Source organism: Choloepus didactylus, chromosome 11, assembly GCF_015220235.1.
Source record: "Choloepus didactylus isolate mChoDid1 chromosome 11, mChoDid1.pri, whole genome shotgun sequence".
Classification (NCBI taxonomy): Eukaryota; Metazoa; Chordata; class Mammalia; order Pilosa; family Megalonychidae; genus Choloepus; species Choloepus didactylus.
The window spans coordinates 15835843-15856317 of NC_051317.1; positions in this window are offsets into that span (position 1 = coordinate 15835843).

Consider the following 20475-nt stretch of genomic DNA (forward strand, 5'->3'; position numbering starts at 1 on the left):
TACATTCTTCCAAGTGTCCCTCTTGGCTGTAGCAAGCTTGCTCCTTCTATCTGAGCTTACATAGTGCTCCAGTGAACTAGTTAAGGCCCATGCTGAATAGGTGGGGCCACACCTCCATGGAAACCATCCAGTGAAAGATCTTGCCCAGAGTTGAGTGATCACATCTCCACGGAAACATCCAATCAAAAGCCTCCAACCCAGTCAACACTAATACGTTTCCTTCCCACACAAGACTGCATCAAAGATAATGGCATTTTAGGTGACATAATACATCCAAACCAGCAAAGCACCTCACTGAATCCTAGGTCATAGAGGTATGTGGCTCATGCAATCCTTTCTTCCCAAATATAAGTTATTCGTATAAAGCCGTTGTGAATTTTGCCATACCCTTGTACTACCTTATTTTATTAATATTTTTTCCACATCAACTCCTCTCTTTTTTTTTCTTTTTTTTAAGGAAGAGAGAATTTTAAAAAAAAAAGCTGAGCTTCTCAGCCAGGGCCTGCCTTCATTTCTTTTTTTTTATGCAATTTTATTGGGATATATTCACATAACATACAGTCATTCAAAGTGTACAATCAGTTGTTCACAGTAGCATTGTCTAGTTGTGCTTTCATCACCATAATCAAACTTTGAGCATTTTCATTAATCCAAAAAATAAAGTAAAAATTAAATTAAAAAAGAACATCCAAAACATCCCATTCCCCTCCTCCCCCATTGTTCATTTACTTTTTTTTAATACAGTTTGATATATATTCACACACCCTACAGTCATCCACAGTGTACAATCAGTTATTCACAGCACCATCACACAGTTGTGTGTCATCACCAGAATCAATTTTTGAACCTTTTCCTTACTCCAAAATAAAAATGAAAACAAAAAAGAACACCTAAATCTTTCTATCCCCTCCATCCCACCCTATTCTTCGTTTAATTTTTGTCCCCATTTTTCCACATGTCCATATACTGGATAAAGGGAGTGTGAGCCACAAGGTTTTCAGTCACACTATGCAATTTACATAGTTATACAATCATCCTCAAGAATCAAAGTCACTGGATTGCAGTTTGACAGCTTCAGGTATTTCCCTGTAGCCATTCCAACACTCTAAATAAACTAAAAAGTGATATCTGTATAGCACATAAGAATACCCTCCAGAGTGATCTCTTGACTCCATTTGAAATCTCTCAGCCACTGGGACCTTTTTTTGTTTCATCTCTCTTCCCATTTTGGTCAAGATGATCCTCTCAATTTCACAGTGCTGGGTCCAGGCTCATCTCCAGGAGTCATTTCCCACATTGCCAGGGGGATTCATACCCCTGGGAGTCACGTCCCACGTAGGGGGGAAGGCAGGGAGTTCACCTGGCAAGTGGGCATAGAGAGAGGGGGTGCCACATCTGAGTAACAAAGAGGCTCTCTGGGGGGACTTCTAGGCACAATTATATGTGAACTCCCCTCTTTTTAAACCCTCTTACTGAAAACTAACATACATATAGAAAAGTTCACATGACATGGTGTAACCACTTCCCAGTCAATAAAGAGAACATTGCCAGCCCCCAGAAGTCCATCTTAATTATTACTCCTCCTTCTTTTCCAAAGGTAATGACCTCCTTAATATCTATAATTTAGTTATGCTCATTTTTGAACTTTATGTAAATGGAATCTTACAGTATGTATTCTGTGGCATCTGATCGCTTTAGAATGTTATGTTTGTGAGCTTCAACCAGGTTGCACTGTGTATCTGTAGTTCGTTAATCTTTATTCTTGTACAGGATCCCATTGTGTGACTGTATGACAGTTTATCCATTGTATTGTTGAGTATACATTTGGGTTGTTTCCAGTTGGGGGAGATTATGAATTATGGTGCTATAAACATTCTTGTACATGGCTCTTAGTGTACGTGTGCCTCAGTTTATGTTGGTATATACCTAGGACTGGAATTTCTGGGTCATAGGGAATTAATCTGCTCACTTTCAGCAGATAATGTCATACTTTTTCCTAAGTGTTTTTACCAATTTACATCCCAGCAATAGTGTGTGAGTGTTCCTGTTGTTCCACATCCTCACCAACACTTGATATTGATAGTTTTTTAAAAAATTAGGCTGCATCATCTGGCCTGTGTGTATGTGTAGTAAATCTTTTGTGGTTTACATTTCCCTGATCAAAAATATGGAACATCTTTTCTTATGCAAATTGGCCATTTCGCTATCCTTTAGTTTGAAGTACTTGTTCAAGTCTCTTACCCATTTTTCAATTCACTTTTTTTTAATATTGATTTTATTGAGATATATTCACATACCACACAGTCATACAAAACAAATCATACATTCGATTGTTCACAGTACCATTACATAGTTGTACATTCATCACCAAAATCAATCCCTGACACCTTCATTACCACACATACAAAAATAACAAGAATAATAAAGTGAAAAAGAGCAATTAAAGTAAAAAAGAACACTGGGTGCCTTTGTCTGTTTGTTTGTTTCTTTCCCCTATTTTTCTTCTCATCCATCCATAAACTAGACAAAGGGGAGTGTGGTCCTTATTGCTTTCCCAATCACATTGTCACCCCTCATAAGCTACATTTTTATACAATTGTCTTCAAGATTCATGGGTACTGCGTTGTAGTTTGATAGTTTCAGGTATCCACCACCAGCTACCCCAATTCTTTAGAACCTAAAAAGGGTTGTCTATATTGTGCGTAAGAGTGCCCACCAGAGTGACCTCTCGGCTCCTTTTGGAATCTCTGCCACTGAAGCTTATTTCATTTCCTTTCACATCCCCCTTTTGGTCAAGAAGATGTTCTCCATCCCACGATACCGGGTCTACATTCCTCCCCGGGAATCATATTCCACATTGCCAGGGAGATTCACTCCCCTGGGTGTCTGATCCCACATAGCGGGGAGGGCAGTGATTTCACCTTTCAAGTTGGCTTAGATAGAGAGAGAGGGCCACATCTGAGCAGCAAAGAGGCATTCGGGAGGAGGCTCTTAGGCACAACCATAGGGAGGCCTAGCCTCTCCTTTGCAGCAACAGTTTTCCCAAGGGCAAATCCTGTGGTAGAGGGCTCAACCCATCAAACCACCAGTCCCCTTTGTCTGTGGGCATGTTAGCAACCATCGTGGTGAGGCAGGCCAATACCCATGCATTCTCCACCAGCTCCTCAAGGGGGCTCTGCATATTTTTTTCCTTTTTTTTTTTTTAAACTTTATTTTTTTAAATCAACTGTATGAAAAAAAAAATTTAAAAAAACATACAATAAAAGAACATTTCAAAGAGACCATAACAAGGGAGTAAGAAAAAGACAACTAACCTAAGATAACTACTTTACTTCCAACATGTTCCTACTCTACCCCAAGAAAGTTACCTAATACAGCAACTTTTCTGTGAACTTCTTCCTACTATACCAATCAGAATTAACAGACCATAGTCATTCCTGGGCATTCCCAGAACATTAAATTTACCAATGATAGCTTATCTATTCTTCTTGGATTATTGTTCCCCCTTCCTTAATTGCTCCCTATCACTAGTTCCCCTACATTCTACATTATAAACCATTTGTTTTACATTTTTCAAAGTTCACATTAGTGGTGGCATATAACATTTCTCTTTTTGTGCCTGGCTTATTTTGCTCAGCATTATGTCTTCAAGGTTCATCCATGTTGTCATATGTTTCAAGACATCGTTCCTTCTTACTGCCGTGTAGTATTCCATCATGTGTATATACCACATTTTATTTATCCACTCATCTGTTGAAGGACATTTGGGTTGTTTCCATCTCTTGGCAATTGTGAATAATGCTGTTATGAACATTGGCATGCAGGTATCTGTTCGTGTCACTGCTTTCCGATCTTCCAGGTATATACCAAGAAGTGCAATCGCTGGGTTGAAGGGTAATTCTATATCTAGTTTTCTAAGGAAGTGCCAGACTGACTTCCAGAGTGGCTGAACCATTATACAGTCCCACCAACAATGAATAAGAGTTCCAATTTCTCTACATCCCCTCCAGCATTTGTCGTTTCCTGTTTGTTTAATGGCAGCCATTCTAATTGATGTGAGATGGTATCTCATTGTGGTCTTAATTTGCATCTCTCTAATAGCTAGTGAAGCTGAACATTTTTTCATGTGTTTCTTGGCCATTTGTATTTCCTCTTCATATCTTTTGCCCATTTTATAATTGGCCTGTCTGTACTATCGTCATTGAGTTGTAGGATTTCTTTATATATGCAAGATATCAGTCTTTTGTCAGATACATGGATTCCAAAAATTTTTTCCCATTGAGTTGGCTGCCTCTTCACCTTTTTAACAAATTCCTCTGAGTTACAGAAACTTCTAAGTTTGAGGAGTTCCCATTTATCTATTTTTCCTTTTGTTGCTTATGCTTTGGGTGTGAAGTCTAGGAAGTGGCTGCCTCATACAAGGTCTTGAAGATGTTTTCCTACATTATCTTCTAGGAGTTTTATGGTACTTTCTTTTATATTGAGATCTTTGGTCCATTTTGAGTTAATTTTTGTGTAGGGGGTGAGGTAGGGGTCCTCTTTCATTCTTTTGGATATGTATATCCAACTCTCCCAGCCCCATTTGTTGAAAAGACCATTATGACCCAGTTCAGTGACTTTGGGAGCCTTATCAAAGATCAGTCAGCCATAGATCTGGGGGTCTATCTCGGAATTCTCAATTTGATTCCATTGATCTATATGTCTATCTTTGTGCCAGTACCATGCTGTTTTGACAACTGTGGCTTTATAATAAGCTTCAAAGTCAGGGAGTGTAAGTCCTCCCACTGCGGTTTTCTTTTTTAGAGTGTCTTTAGCAATTCGAGGCATCTTCCCTTTCCAAATAAATTTGATAACTAGCTTTTCCAAGTCTGCAAAGTAGGTTGTTGGAATTTTGATTGGGATTGCATTGAATCTGTAGATGAGTTTGGGTAGAATTGACGTCTTAATGACATTTAGCCTTCCTATCCATGAACATGGAATATTTTTCCATCTTTTAGGGTCCCCTTCTATTTCTTTTAGTAGAGTTATGTAGTTTTCTTTGTATAGGTCCTTTAGATCTTTGGTTAAGTTTATTCCTAGGTACTTGATTTTTTTAGTTGCTATTGAAAATGGTATCTTTTCCTTGAGTGTCTCTTCAGTTTGTTCATTTCTAGCATATAGAAACATTACTGACTTATGTGCATTAATCTTGTATCCCGCTACTTTGCTAAATTTGTTTATTAGCTCTAGTAGCTGTATCGTCGATTTCTCAGGGTTTTCCAGATATAAGATCACATCATCTGCAAACAATGACAGTTTTACTTCTTCTTTTCCAATTTGGATGCCTTTTATTTCTTTGTCTTGCCGGATTGCCCTGGCTAGCACTTCCAGCACAATGTTGAATAACAGTGGTGATAGCGGGCATCCTTGTCTTGTTCCTGATCTTAGAGGGAAGGCTTTCAGTCTCTCACCATTGAGTACTATGCTGGCTGTGGGTTTTTCATATATGCTCTTTATAACATTGAGGAAGTTTTCCTTCAATTCCTTCCTTTTGAAGTGTTTTTATCAAAAAAGCGATGTTGGATTTTGTTGAATGCTTTTTCAGCAGCTATTGAGATGATCATTTGATTTTTCTCTTTTGATTTGTTAAGGGGTTGTAATACATTGATTGATTTTCTTATGTTGAACCATCCTTGCATGCCTGGAATGAACCCCACTTGTTCATGGTGTATGATTTTTTTAATGTGTCTTTGGATTCGATTTGCAAGTATTTTGTTGAGGATTTTTGCATCTATATTCATTAGGGAGATTGGCCGGTAGTTTTCCTTTTTTATAGCATCTTTGCCTGGTTTTGGTATTAGATTGATGTTAGCTTCATAAAATGAGTTAGGTAGTGTTCCATTTTCTTCAATGTTTTGGAAGAGTTTAAGTTAGATTGGTGTCAGTACTTTTTGGAAAGTTTGGTAGAATTCCCCTGTGAAGCTGTCTGGCCCTGGGCGTTTATTTCTGGGAAGCTTTTTGATGACTGATTGGATCTCTTTGCTTGTGATTGGTTCGTTGAGGTCTTCTGTTTCTTCTCTGGTCAATCTAGGTTGTTCATATGTTTCCAGGAAGTTGTCCATTTCCTCTACATTATCCAGTTAGTTGCCATACAGTTGTTCATAGTATCCTCTTATAATTTTTTTAATTTCTTTGGGATCTGCAGTTATGTCACCTTTCTCATTCATTATTTTGTTTATATGGGTCTTCTCTCATTTTGATTTTGTCAGTCTAGCTAGGGGCTTGTCAATCTTGTTGATCTTCTCAAAGAACCAACTTTTGGTGTTATTTATCCTCTCTATTTTTTTTTGTTCTCTATGTCATTTATTTCTGCTTTAATCCTTGTTATTTCTTTTCTTCTACTTGGTTTAGGATTGGTTTGCTGTTCATTTTCTAGCTTCTTCAGTTGATCCATTAGTTCTTTCATTTTGGCTCTTTCTTCCTTTTTAATATATGCATTTAGTGCTATAAATTTCCCCCTTAGCACTGCTTTTGCTGCATCCCATAGGTTTTGGTATGTTGTGTTCTCATTTTCATTCGTCTCTATATATTTAGCAAGTTCTCTTGCTATTTCTTCTTTAACCCACTGATTGTTTAGGAGTGTGTTGTTTAACCTCCAGGTATCTGTGAATTTTCTAAGTGTCTGATGGTTATTGACTTCTAATTGTATTCCCTTGTGGTCAGAGAATGTGCTTTGAATAATTTCAATTTTTTTAAATTTATTGAGCCTTGTTTTATGTCCCAGCATATGATCTATTCTGGATAAAGTTCCATGAGCACTAGAGAAGTACATGTATCCTGGTGATTTGGGATGTAATGTTCTATATATGTCTGTTAAATCCAATTCATTTATCAGATTGTTTGGGTTTTCAGTTTCCTTATTGGTCTTCTGTCTGGTTGATCTATCTATAGGAGAGAGTGATGTGTTGAAATCTCCCACAGTTATTGTGGAAACATCCATTGCTTCCTTTAGTTTTGCCAGTGTTTCTCTCATGTATTTTATGGCACCTTCATTGGGTGCATAAACATTTATGATTGTTATTTCTTCTTGTTGAATTGCCCCTTTTATTAGTATGTAGTGGACTTCTTTGTCTCTCAAAACATCCTTGCATTTAAAGTCTATTTTATCTGAGATCAATATTACTACACCTGCTTTCTTTTGGCTGTAGCTTGCATGAAATATTTTTTTCCAGCCTTTCACTTTCAATTTCTTTGTGTCGTGTGTCTAAGATGAGTCTCTTGTATGCAACATATTGATGGTTCATATATTTTGATCCACTCTGTGAATCTATATCTTTTAATTGGGGATTTTAATCCATTTACATTCAACGTTATAACCGTGAAGGCATTTCTTGAATCAGCCATCTTATCCTTTGGTTTATGTTTGTCATATATATTTTTCCCTCTCTCTATTAATATCCTTTAATGTACCCATAACGAATGTCTTTAGTACTGAAACTTTCTACATGTCTCTCTCTTCTTTCTTTGTTTCTCTGTCTGTAGGGCTTCCTTTAGTATTTCCAGTAGGGCAAGTCTCTTGTTAGCAAATTCTCTCAGCATTTGTTTGTCTGTGAAAAATTTAAGCTCTCCCTCAAATTTGAAGGAGAGCTTTGCTGGATAAAGTATTCTTGGTTGGAAATTTTTCTCACTCAGAATTTTAAAAATGTCGTGCCACTGCCTTCTTGCCTCCATGGTGGCCGCTGAGTAGTCACTACTTAGTCTTATGTTGTTTCCTTTGTATGTGGTGAATTGCTTTTCTCTTGCTGCTTTCAGAACTTGCTCCTTCTCTTCCGTATTTGACAGTGTGATCAGAATATGTCTCAGAGTGGGTTTATTTGAATTTATTCTATTTGGAGTTCGCTGAGCATTTATGATTTGTGTATTTATGTTGTTTAGAAGATTTGGGAAGTTTTCCCCAACAATTTCTTTGAATACTCTTCCTAGACCTTTACCCTTTTCTTCCCCTTCTGGAACACCAATGAGTCTTATATTTGGACATTTTATATTATCTATCATATCCCTGAGGTCCATTTCAATTTTTTCAATTTTTTTCCCCATTCTTTCTTTTGTGCTTTCATTTTCTGTTCTGTCATCTTCCAGGTCACTGATTCATTATTCAACTTCCTTTAGTTTTGTACTATGAGTATCCAGAATCTTTTTAATTTGGTCAACAGTTTCTTTAATTTCCATAAGATCATCTGTTTTTATATTTAGTCTTGCAATGTCTTCTTTATGCTTTTCTAGGGTCTTCTTGATGTCCTTTATATCCTGTGCCATGCTCTTCTTTATGTCCTTTATATCCCATGCCATGGTCTTGTCATTCATCTTTAGTTCTTTGATTAGTTGCTCTAGGTACTGTGTCTCTTCTGATCTTTTGATTTGGGTGCTTGGGCTTGGGTTATCCACATCATCTGGTTTTTTCATATGCTTTAAAATTTTCAGTTGTTTTTGGCCTCTTGGCATTTGCTTAACTTGATAGGGTTCTTTTAGGATTTGTAGACCAATTGAAATCCTTATCTCTAATTTGTCAGATCTACAGCTTTGTGGAGTACACTTTGTCTAACTAACCAGCAGGTGGTGTCCACGAGCCACCTGTTCCCCTCAAGCCAGTTCTCCCCTGCTTTGCCTTTGTGGTGAGTGGGGGAGTGAGTCTTGTGGAGTCCAATCGGTGTACCAAGCTTGCGTGTGTAGTTGGTGTTGCCTGCCCTGTATATGGGGCGTGTGCCTGGGCGGTCAGGGAGGGGGTGTGGCTCTAACAATCAAATCTCCCTGGTGTTCCTGGAGTTTTAAAGCTGCTGCAATAGTCTAATCCTTCACTTCAGTCCTGTCACAGTTTGTCTCTGCCACTGACCCACAAGTCCTTGGTATTGGCGTATGGCTCCTGAGACTTGCGAGTGGGTCCCTCTTCCAGGCCGTGCACCCCCTGGTCCTCTGTTGAGGGATGACTGTGCTATGTCACAGGTGAGTGCCATTCCCCCAGGGCGGTTCTCGGCTGCTGGGCTGTGTAGGGAGGCTCCCAGTCTGCTGAAATGATGGCTGAATGGGGCTTGTTAATTCACACTGCTCCACCTTCCCAACTCTGGGAGAACCAGCTGAGGGTGCAGGGAAGGCTAATATCCATGCCCAATTTTGTGGTGTGTACGTGTTATTTGAAGCGCTTCCGTCACACTGGGTTGTCTGGGGCAGCTCTGGGCTATGGGGCTGGCGATGGGCAGGAGTGTTTCCTGTCCACCAGGATGATGGCTGTGAGCAAACACCCCCCTTTTCTTGGGAAGTTGTGGTGTTTAGTGAATTTTCTCAGCCACTGGATTATTGCCTTTTGTCTCAGAGCTCTCTTAGTTCTGCTTTTGTCTTGACCTGCCCAAATTGCAAGTCTTTGAGGCTTTCTGTATTGGACTTCTTAGAGTAATTGTTTTAGAAAAAGAAAAAAAGATGAAAAAAAAAAAAAAGGGCCCTCCTTGCAGATCTAATGGGTTATTGAAATGCTAAGAGACAAAGCAATTAGGGCCATTAAGGAAAGGTCCACAGGGCAGAGAGCTCAGTTTTTCTTTGGGATTTGCATATGAGCCTCAGGGCCTGAGCTCTGCCCTTCCCCTTTCTATGTTCACCAGAACTCCAAAAAGCCTCTGCTTTTATTTTTGTGTTTTTCTTGCTGTTTTTTGCTATCCCTATCTCCTTTCTGCTGGGCTGGCTGCTCTCAGATTCTCTGGTGTCTGGTCTGAGTCTATCTATGATTGGAGTTTGGATCAGTAGAATGAGTTTCCGATAAGAGCCGCCACTGCAGTTCTCCCTTCTCCTTCCCAGCGTTGATGGCCCCTCCTCCCACGGGACTGAGCCTGGCAGGGAGGGGCGTGGGTCCCCTGGCCGCAAAACTTACAGATTTCGCTGATCTCAGCAGTTCCACGTTTTCATGAGTGTTGTATGAAGTATGCCCAAAGTCAAATTGCTCTGTGGTGTCCAGTCTACACAGTTCCTGGCTTTCTACCTATTGCCCTGGAGGAGTAACTAAAACATACACCTCACCAATCTGCCATCTTGCCCCGCCTCCTCTCAATTCACTTTTTAAACTTAATTGAATTAACTTGTAAAGGAAACTTTATATGCCATTACCATAAATGGAAAATGTGTATCACAGACCAAAAATAGAGGGTGACCATTAATATAAATATAATTCCAGTATAAATATCATGCTTTGTGGTAGGATAGTTTTCATGATTTATTTTCTCTGTCGTTTTGCCAACAAGGAAAAGGAAGCACCGAGCATTATGAGACATGCTCAATGTCACGCAGGAAGACAGTGGCAGAACCAGATCTGGTTCAGAGCTCCCTGAACTTTCCAATGACTTCTGAAAGGCATGGAGCTTATGGCAGGTCAAAAGCCAAAACAGAACTCTCCTGAGATCTCCCCTAGGTTTAGCAGTTAATTCAGGAACCAGTCATTAAGCATCTACTCTGTCCTAGTCACTATACTGGGCATCTTACACAGGCTATCTCACCTCTTCTGCACCACTGCCCATTGATGTTGTAGCCTCCAACTTTAGTGTGTGGCTTCTATCCTTGATAGCTGTTGCTCCAGCCATTGTTTATGTGTTCCAAGCAGAAGAAGGAGAATAGACAGCAAAAAACCTACTAGCTGAATCTTCCCTCTTTATAGAGTTTTAATGTTGCACAATTTCTGCTTACATATTTTTGCCTTACTTATCTGCAAAGGAGGCTGAGAAATGTAGATTTTTCATTTTCAGCTGGGCACTTGGGCATCTCCAACAGTATAGGTATTGTTGTTGTTTGTTTATTTTTTAAGAAAGAAAGGAGAATGGATATTGGATGGGCTACTGGAGGTTTCTGCCACAGATGTCAACAGGGGTTACAGAGGGGCAAAGGGCAGCCTAATAGGCCTTGTTAGCCTGAACCGTCAGCTCAACTCCCTCAGCCTGCCCTCCTCCCCCATCCACATAGCCAGTGTATAAAAGCAGAAGACAGAGAAGGAAAAGAGGGGAGAGGAGGGTTGAGAATTCATGGGGAGATGTTATTGCTTTCCCTCCTCATACTTGCCTCCACCACCACCTGCCCTGCCCTGCTCCCTTATGCAAAGACAAGTATTGGTGGAGTGGGATTGGTGGAGTGGGGTGGGGGAAGGCCTTCAAGAGCAGGCCAAAGGAGAGGGCTGCCTCCTCACTTCCCAGGTAGATTCTGGGAAACTGAGGACCTGCAGAGTTTTCATGGCAGCCACTATAGGAGGGTGGTCACTGGGAGAGCCAGACAGGTGTCATCTCCCACCCCCAAGTTTGGGGGTATATGTGAATGTAGAGACCACTGACTGCATCATCCTTGGAGTTTTCTGGAGCACCTGGGCCAACGAATGAGAAGGAACAACAATGTGGTATATCTACAGAAAGCATAGGGACACCGCACTACAGTCCTCCTTTAGTGCTTGGGGCCTGCCTGTAAGATAACAGGATCCATTAATAGAGTTCAAATGTTAAAGAAGGAGGCAAGAGCTAGTAATTGCCTGTGAGGTCACTAGGCAAGAGAATTCACCCTTCCTTGAGAGGATCTGGATACAAAAGCTGGTTGGACCACAGGGCAGCTATGGCTACTCCTCTCCAAGGGGTATTTAACAGCAAAGAAGGATCCAGGTGGTGCTAAAAATGTCCCCAGGGATGAGGTTTAATAGGATTAAGATCAGAATTTTGGACTGCAGAGACTGGGCTTTAAATTATCAGAAACAAAGATTATGGGGTCTGCCAAAAGTGTCATTAAGGGATGAACCAGAATGATTTGATAGGGCATATTTGAATGCATTGATAGGAGGAAAAGAATAGATAAACATCATTTCATGTTTAAATCTACTGAGTTAAGATGTATCAATAAACTGGTTATAATAAAAATTACTGCCTTTTATCAAGCACTTGCAAATTGCTATGTGACACTGCAGCAAACCTTTCATGGTTCATCTATTTTATCCTCAGAGCAACCCATTTTACAGATGATAAAACAAACTGACGTGTATAGGGATTAAATACTTTACTCCATCACACAACTGGCAAGTATTGGAGCCCAGATTTGAATCTAAGCCTTTTTGGTTCTGAAGTCAATGCTTTTAACCACAATACTCTCCTGCTTCATAAATAATTAGCAGGTACTGTATCCCTGGTGCTGTGCTAAACTTTCAAGATACATTATCAGCCACCCTGTTGAGAGGCATTATTATCCCCATTTATCAGATACCTTTGAAAGAGGCAATAACTTGCTGAGAGGCTATGGACAGCACACAACCAGGGGGGCGGGAAGGCTCAGCAGGTCACTGTCTTTGAGGTGAATTCCACCTAGATCCTACTTACCCTGAGGGTGCTAACAAATGGGGAAGATCAGACAACTATCCTGCAAGGGAAAGGGGGTGGGTGCCATTGAAGACCTGCAGAGAAAATGCCAGGGGAATCCCCAGGAAGAATGCCAGTGAGAGAGAAGAGTAGACCTTAAGTTTCTTTGAAACCACAAACTGCTCTGTGCCCATTCTGCACACAAAGATAGTTGTGACCTCACTGGACACTGACCTGTTTTTAAAATATTAATAAAAATAAGATATTTTTATTATTTTATTTTACTGTTTTCTATTACTTAGATCACCTGCTCACTGCAGGCTGGCAGAAAGAAAAATAATTGTCTTTGGTGTAGAAGTCATATTTCAGTTTGTCTTCCCTGATGCAGACTCATTTCATTTGTACTAAGAGCTGCATTATTTAAATGAAATTAAGGATGGTGGGAGTAAGAAGGAGGAATAATATGTCTCTAAAATTTCCATCCTCACTCTGAGCCAATCTGATTTCTGGCTGGGACTAATATATATGCTTCCAGGAATGGACTGCCTAATTCTTTTATGGTTTTGAGTAGATAGAAAGAAGCATTTGGACATACCAGGATATACAAGAGCATGAAATTTAGAACTATTATCCTAGGAATAAAATAATGATTGCAGGGCCTTGAAATTGCTGTATTTCTTCTCCATTGTTGAGACGTTGCTTGCATAGGCCAGAGTGAACAGATTTTATTTCTAAATAGTCATTGATTGTATTTCCTTAAATGGACACATTTAATCAAGCACCTTTCTTTCTCTATTTAGCAGAGATTTCAGAAATTGTGAGGGTGTGGTCACTGGAGGTCTTGAAAAAAAAAGTTAGGTGAACAAAAAGGGAAAATCAGAAGGATGTTCCCTAGTTCACTTGACTTTGTTTTATTTAATTCCATGAATTTACCCATTCATTGAACAAATAGTTGTTGAGTTCCTACTATGTACATTATAACAGGATGCAACAGCAAACAAGACAGACATGCCACCTGCTTAAAGGGGTTCATGATCAATTAGGGAAGACAGACATTAAACACAGATTTTCACAAGTAATTATTGGATTACAATTGTGTTTAGTGTTGTGAAGCAGGTGGGAGCCCCAGTTCTCACTGGGAGGTTCTGGGTGGTCCATGAAGTTTCCCTCAGGAAACTTTAAAGTTGGCCCTGAATTATGAGGTCAAAAGACAACTTGCTTCAAAGGGTGGTGTTGAGATCTTTGAATTTTAATGTTCAATGAACATTTTCCCCAAAACATTTTTGCTTGTAGAGAATTTTTTTTTATTAAATTCAGTTTTATTGAAATACATTCACACACCATACAGTCATCCATGGTATACAATCCACTGTCCACAGTATGATAACATAGTTATGCGTTCATCACCACAATCTATCTCTGAACATTTTCCTTACATCAGAAATAACCAGAACAAGAATAAAAAATAAAAGTGAAAAAAGAACACCCAAATCCTCCCCCCATCCCACCCCATTTGTCCTTTAGTTTTTATCCCCATTCCTCCACTCATCCATACACTAGATAAAGGGGGTGTGATCCACAAGGTCTTCACAATCACACTGTCACCCCTTGTAATCTACATTATTATATAATTGTCTTCAGGAGTCCAGACTGCTGGGTTGGAGTTTGGTAGTTTCAGGTATTTACTTCTAGCTATTCCAGTATATTAAAGTCTAAGAGGTGTTATCTATATAGTGCATAAGAATGTCCACCAGAGTGACTTCTCTACTCCATTTGAAATCTCTCAGCCACTGAAACTATCTCATCTCATTTTGCATCCCCTTTTTGGTCAAGAAGATACTCTCAGTCCCATGATGCCAGGTCCACATTCATCCCCAGGAGTCATATTCTGCATTGCCAGGGAGATTTACAACCCTGGGAGTCGGGTCCCACGTAGGGGGGTGGGCAGCGAGTTCACCTGTCGAGATGGCTCAGTTAGAGAGAGAGAGGGCCACATCTGAGCAACAAAGAGGTACTCAGGGGGAGACTCTTAGGCACCATTACATGCAAGTTTAGACTCTCCTTTGTGGTAATGAGCTTCATAAGGGCAAGTCCCATGCTCGAGAGCTCAGCACATCAAACCGGCAGTCCCAATGTTTGTGACAACATCAACATCAGCCCAGGTGAGGATGTCCAACACATCTGCACCTTCCCCCAGATCCTCGGGGCTGGGGAGGGGGAGGCTGTAAATATATTTTTTATTATCTGCCCAAATTACTCTGGGATGTGTCACTATTTCACTCCAGCCTATACTAACCTACCGTATCTCACTTCCTATTCAAAGTTCCATGCAATTGTGGTGTTTGAACAAATCGACGGTAGAGTTGTACCATTTAGAAAATTTAGATCCTGTACCAAATAGATATCTATTCCCTTGGTCTCATATGGAAGTTGAAGTTTTAAAACACAATCAGTTTCAGCCTTTACCATTTGGCCTGGCGTGCCCTGGTCTTAACCAGACCTGCTTCATTCATATCACTAATTGAAGTCTGGGCTCTTTTTCAGCTTTTTTTTTTTTTGACAGTGGCTGTATGCACTAATACTGACATTCATATCTTCTGAGCTCTAGCTCTGAATTTCACATGTCTCAGAGATATGCATTGTTCCAGAGACCAATCAGGTTATATGCTAGGGGATCAGGATCTCAAAGTTTAGAGATAGGCATTACAATTCAGGGATAGAGTTAACTGCTGTAAGAGCTTACAATCTAGGGACTATTACAATTATTATGTCCACGTTAGGCTATGTTCTAAGATTCAATTCTGAGTTTACACATTGTAGTTAGTCCATATTGGTGAGGCATTAAAGTGTTTGCCTTTATTTCTGGTGTACTTCACTCAAATACTGTGTACAGGATCCATTCACCTCATCATGTGTCTCACAGCTTCACTCCTTCTTGTAGTTGCTCAATGTTCCACTGTATGCGTACACCACAGTACACCATTCCATTCTTCAGTCAATGTACCCTCAGGTCATCTGCACCCTTTGCAAATCATGATTACTGCCTCCATGAACACCAGTTTGCAAATGTTCATTCATGTCACTGCTCTCAGATCTTCAAATGACATACCCCACGTGAGGTTGCAGGACCTTTTGGTCCCCACATACTTAACTTTTTGTGGAACAACCACACTGACCTTCAGAAAGGCTACACCATTCTACCTGCTCCTCAACAGGTAGATAGGTACATCCCTCTCACCATGTTTTCTCCAACACTTTTACTCCTATATATATATTTTCCTACAATTTTATAGAGTTATATTCACATACCATACATTTATCCACAGTGTACAATCAGTTGTTCATGGTATCATCATAAAGTTGTACATTTATCACCAAAATCAGCACTTGAACATATTGATTACTACAAGAAAAATTGTTTTTTTTTTAGCAATAAGAAAAAAATGATAAAAAGTAAAATAACATGTCATACAATACAATATACTAGTAAAGACAGCAAATAACACCACTACCAAGAATCCCATATTCCTCCCCTATATCCCCCTCTCATATACATTTAGCATTGGCATATTGCCTTTGTTACATTTAATGGAGGTATATTACAATGTTACTGTTGACCATAGACTCCAGTTTGCTTTGATTATGTTTTTTCCTGAATACCATCCCTTTTTCAACTCTCTGCTTGTAGAGAATTTTGAAAAAGCATCCAGAATAATGTGCATTTCCATGTCATATATCAGCCAATTAATAAACAACTATTGAGCACCTTCAATGTCTGAGGGCACTGGAAAGAGACAATAAATAATAGTAATACCTTCCAGATGGAAGTAACTTACAGTTTCCAAAATATTTTCTCAAACATTATCTCTTTTTTTCTCTCAATGAGTTTGTGGGGCAGGTAAGACAATAATTCTCTCCATTTTATAAGAAAGGAAACTGAGAATGTCTAATGTACATGAAATTGTAGTCCTAGAAGAGGAAAGAATAGAATAGAAAAAAATATCTGGAGATACTAGTAAAAGAACACTGTATTTATTTACAACAGTTGGCAGAAATTCTCATTTTAATTAAATTACATTTACTGAAATAACATTTTCATAATTAAAAAAAAATAACCCATTTCTCCCAAAGAGCTAACAAGGAATAAGCATGGTAACTTAAAACGAGTTAAAGGAGTAATGTGATTGTTAGAATAAATGTGACTAATCTGGATTACAAAAAAAAAAATATCTGGAGATAGAAAAGCAAGGAATTTTTCAAATCTGAGTTAAGATATCAAGCCAAAGACTCAAGACTTCAAGCACCTTATAGAAGAACAAGAAAATCACAATAAATATGAAAACCTGTTTGGATTTCTCTACTAAAGTTGAACATTTGAATGCCCATGTTTCAATAACTGCAATTTGGGATATAAACCTAACAGAGATAAATGCATATGTGCCCCAAGAGACACAAACAAGAATGTATATAGAATCATTACTTGTAATAGCCTCAAACTGGAAAGAACCAAAATGTTTATCAAGTGTAAAATGGATGAATAAATTGTGGTATATTCAAGCATTTCCTTGAGCAGTGTAAATGAATTACAACTACACACAACCACATTGATGATTTTCACAAAAAAAATATTGAAAGAAGCCAGAAATAAAATAAAGCATTCTATATGATTCTGTTTATGTAAAATTTTAAAACAAGGTTAGAGTCAAGGTAATGACTAACTTGAGGTAGGCAGTAGGGGGTTCAAGAGAGCATCTTCTTTGATGTTGGCATGGTGTTGTTTATAAGAGTGTTTGCTTCATAATAGTCCTTTGATCTATATACTTATTTTTCACTTTTGTTATATTTTCCAGTAAAATGTTAAATATGTCATATAGATTTAGAACAATATTAGGGAGCCTGCTTATGACTTTTTACTAAAAAAAAAAAAAAAAAAAGAAAAGTAACTGAAATTGTGTGGGGTTAAGTAATTTGCCCAATGTCCCAGAGCTTCTGGAACTAGGATTAGAACCCAGTCCTTCTGACCCTAAGTCCAGGGTCCTTGCCACTATACCATCTTGCCTGTCCCTGCTTTTAAGGAATGGAGTGGATATATATTGATTTTGAATGCTTAGCATCCATTTTCTATCTTTTGGCAATGGTACCCCAACTCCCCTTTCCTACCCTTAAGCCCTTTGGTTCAGAGGGGGATAACACCATTTCACCTTTGATCCAGAGTAAGCATATGGCCAAGACCAGTGTAATGTCTTACTACAATTTAGAAAAATCCCCTCTCTCCAGGCAGAGTCTCACACAGGGCAAAGGCTTGGAGAGGGTGGCCCCTGCTGGATTTTAGCTTCTGCTTGTCCTTTTTGCAGTGAACAACCTGTACAAATGTTTGTGGCAACCTTCCCAGCGACTGAGATGTAGCCATTTATTTTCAGAGATGAACATTTGACCCAAGCCAGGTCAGTTAGACAGTTGGGACTCTCTTCCCATTGCCTCACTGGGGCTGTGTTGCCTTCAAGAGGGAAGAGCCTGCCCAAGAATTAGGCCTACACAAAGGAAGGAAAGTCTGAGAGATGGAGAAAAAAAACAATCTGATGATATCGTTCGAGTACAATGCCTGGAATTGGTGCTATTCCTGGACTCATAAAATCCAGGAAGGCAGGAACTTTGTCTACTCTTTTTCACTGCTGTATCCCCCCCATGCCTAGAACAGTGCCTGGCACATGGAGGGCAATTAGAAAATATTAGCTGGAAGACTGAGCCAATAAATTCCTTTTTCTTTTTGTATATGTAACTGGTTTTATAGGAGCCTTAAATCATTGTGGTATAAATGCAAAATCATTCTACTTTTCCCAAATATTGCTCTCTCATGTTCTTCTTTTTTGCTGGTTAGCAATTTCCTTAAAGAATCTTGGCCAGATCCTATAATTTCTTAGTTAGTAAAATGATCTAATGTTAGTATTCATGGCTGATCGAGAACAATGTGCTCCCCCCAACACTGGCAACCTTGTCCCTCTCAATATTGTTCTTATGTCAATTCAGCATGGGGAAGTGGTTGATAGTAACAGATCTGGTTTTGACTTCTTTCAGCAAGCCCTTCAGGGAGTTTGCTTGTCCCAAACTGAATAAATTCAGGGGTGTAAGTAGTATGTGTAGGGTGGAAAGCAGGGAGTGGGGTAAATTAAAAAAAGACAACATCAGACAGGAGAATATTAAATACAAGCTAAGAACTTTGGCCTCTGTTCTAGTTTGCTAATGCTGCCGGAATGCAAAACACCAGAAATTGATTGGCTTTTAGAAAAGGGGGTTTATTTGGTTATACAGTTGTAGTCTTAAGGCCATAAAGTGTCCAAGGTAACACATCAACAATCAGATACCTTCACTGGAGGATGGCCAATGGCGTCCAAAAAACCTCTGTTAGCTGGGAAGGCACATGGCTTGTGTCTGCTCCAGAGTTCTGGTTTCGAAATGGCTTTCTCCCAGGACATCCCTCTCTAGGCTTCAGCTTCTCTCCACAATGTCACTCTCAGTTGCTCTTGGGGCATTTGTCCTCTCTTATCTCCTCGGGAGCAAAAGTCTGCTTTCAACAGCCATCTTCAAACTGTCTCTCATCTACAGCTACTCTCAGCTTCTGTGTATTCTTCAAAGTGTCCCTCTTGGCTGTAGCTCCTTTTCAAAATGTCACTCTCAGCTGCACTGTGTTCCTTCTGTTTGTCAGCTCATTTATATGGCTCCAGTGATTTAATTTAGACCCACCCTGAATGGATGGGTAACACCACCATGGAAATTATCCAATCAGAGTCATCACCCACAGTTGGGTGGGGCACATCTCCATGGAAACAGTCAAAGAATTAGAATCTAATCAACACTGATACATCTGCCCACACAAGATTACATCAAAGATAATGGCGTTTTGGGGACATAATACATTCAAACCAACATAGCCTCGATCTATCTAAAAGAGTTTTAGGAAGATTAATCTGGCTGTGGTGTGAAGGGTAAACAGGAGTGAAGAAAACCCAGAAGCAACTAGGACAATTGAGAACCTATTTCAATATTTCAGATTTGCAGTGCTGATTAAAAGGAAGAGATGGATGAAGAAAATGAAAGACAAAGAATTGGGTGTCCATAAAATATTCTGTGGTCCTAAATGACAGATTCAATCCTTTTTTAGAAAGGACAAGGGATAAAGACATCTTGAAATAATGCAAAGATATTATTATTGATACAGGGGCACAATCATGTTCAACTAAGTATAAATTCCACCATGTAACTAGGAGTTATTTATAGGGCTGCATATTGAGTGTGTCAAAGCAATTTGGCCTTGAATGGGCCATAAGTTGGTAGAAAGATTGATATAGGCAGATAAATTTCAACTTAATTTTTTAAAGTGGCTGGGCTGGTTTAATGACTAAAAGAATTGGAAATCTTCAAGCTCATCTCAAAGTGAAATTTAGAACGTGAATTGACTCTCTATTTGGCTTATATTGTCACTCATTTCTTTCTTTTTTTAGCCATCTTTTTTTAAAATTTTTTTTAATTTTTTAAAGTTTATTTATCAAAAAATTAAAACAAGCAACAAAAGACATACATTTCAAACAAAACAAAGCAAAGGATTAAGAAAAACAGAAAACCTAAAATAACTACTTTGCTTCCAACATATTCCTACCATACCCCAAGAAAATTAATAAACCCTATCCAAACAAAGGAATAAGAAAAACAAATATTCTACTGAAGGACAATTTGCTTTTTTCCAAGTTTCTGCTGTTACAAATTATGGTACAGAGAACTCCCTGGGTTGAAAGTGGGTACATTGCAAATTTCAGTAAATATTGTATAAATGTCCTCCACTTCCCCAGAGGGTTCATGACCTTTTCCTCCACCTAATAAAAATATAACAATCTTTTACACTTTTACCAAACTGATAGACAAAATATTATTTTTTTTAAAATAAATCCAAAGCTATAGGAACAGTTGCAAAAACAATGCTAACCCCATACACAGAATTCCATCATACCCTGACCCCCCTCTCCTGATAGACCAGTCCACCAACTTTAACATGCCGTCACATCGCTATTTCTTTCCCTCCCTCCCTCACTCCCTCCCTGTCTATTATCCATCATCTATTGCTCTGTCCTCTGAACATATGAGA